At 24.6% G+C, this 1,718-nt stretch overlaps 1 protein-coding gene across 4 annotated transcripts in view; it reads left to right on the plus strand.

Moving 5' to 3' along the window:
• LOC115241421 (UPF0518 protein AAEL005291-like) overlaps positions 1-439 on the plus strand; it is a 23,933-nt gene extending 23,494 nt beyond the window's left edge. For all 4 annotated transcript variants that reach the window (XM_029817172.1, XM_029817173.1, XM_029817174.1 and 1 more), the window contains one exon: positions 118-439. The gene's annotated coding sequence lies outside the window, so the exon portion shown is untranslated. The remainder of the gene's footprint in view (positions 1-117) is intronic.
• Positions 440-1,718: the final 1,279 nt, after the last annotated feature.

The following is a 1,718-nucleotide window of genomic DNA, read 5'->3' on the forward strand; positions in this document are numbered from 1 at the left end:
TATACATATATTAAATATATATTATTATTGCAGCATATATTTAAGAAAATACGTTCTAATGCTGATTTTTGCTTGCAAAATCAAGAATTGATAACATCATGAAATTTCCCTATACAGTGAAACCTTTCGAAATAACGCACTGTACTTTTGGCATGCTATAACAAGATTACTCCTAAATTCCGTCAAATTCAGGGCCGTATGAGATTTGCATGAATATGCCCTTTCAAGTACACCACTGGGAGAAGACATTGGGACATTGCGCCCACAGATCTATGCGTTGCTGCGCGATTGGATCGTTACTCTCACTCACACTACTCGGGAGCAGTCAAGCATATATGGAAAAGATGTGCGCCAATTCGAGATTTCACTGTATATCTATGAATGATGAATATTTTAACAAAATTGAAAACTAAAATAAAATATTCAGCACAACACAAAACATTTCTACAATTCTTCTATTTTATGGATACTTATGTATATATAGAAACTAAAAAAATGCATTAATATAAATTATTGTTTTACAGATTTACTTATTATTGTTCAGAATAGTTATCAACTTGTTAAAATAAAAATGTTTTAAATTTTATTTGTATATATTTTGTGAAACAAGTTTAAACAAATTAAATTTTTTCTCTATAATTTAAGTTATTTCTTTGCAAATTATACTAAATACATAAATATTATATCTGTTATATATCCTTATGTTTATATAACTTATAAATCTGTTTGGCAATTTATTATACTTTTTTAAATATAATATAATTGTTTTGAATGTTACAAAGAAAAAGATCAAAGTAATGCTAACTAGAAACCAACATAAGCCAAATGCAAGATAACGCAGATGATAAATTAAGAGAAAATCTTTTTCCTTCTTCCCTTTTTTTTTAACATTTTTAACATTTTTTTTCTAAATAATTTGTATAAACCGAAACGCGTTTTGTTTATATTGAAATCGATCTTTTATATTCAGCTCGTATTGGTTTATTGATGGCATTATTTTAATCTTGCAATTGGCGAGTTCATATTGTTAAGTTAATTTGCGCATATATTTTTGTTTTAATAATATTACAACTAGCTAATTAATTCAAACATTAATGCATTGCAAAAAATTGATAATATTATTAATTAGTTATTACAAGAAAATTATTGAAATATGCATGTAAAATTTTCAAGTATATTTATACCACTGTTATCTATGAATATATATTTATGTATCTTATAAATTATTTAGTTGTACTTAATGCTGTTATCGCGATTCAGATATTTATCTATTCTGTGCACATCTTAAAAACTTAATTGCATTTTGAGAATGAAAGTAAAGAATACACTATATCATATATATAAACACATATTTAAATTATATTATGGAAACTGTAATGTACAATATGAAAATGTTAAATATTATTTATATTTTTATAATAATAATATAGAGCTTGTCACTTGAAATCTTTTTGCTTATAACAATGAATATGTACATAAAATATATGAATATATTGTTTATAATAATAAAATACAAAATGAATATGTGATTTGTTTTATGAAATATTATATACTTTATATGGTAAAAAATTTAATGCAAGAAGCTTGACACAACTCTTACAGCACCGAACAATGCAGTAAGATTATAGGGAAGTTACAAACTTACATATTTTAATGAACATATTACTGGTATATACCAGTACTATACTGGTACAGTATATGTTTCTACTATACTATAC

Source organism: Formica exsecta, unplaced genomic scaffold (assembly GCF_003651465.1).
Source record: "Formica exsecta isolate Colony F162 unplaced genomic scaffold, ASM365146v1 scaffold484, whole genome shotgun sequence".
Taxonomy (NCBI): domain Eukaryota; kingdom Metazoa; phylum Arthropoda; class Insecta; order Hymenoptera; family Formicidae; genus Formica; species Formica exsecta.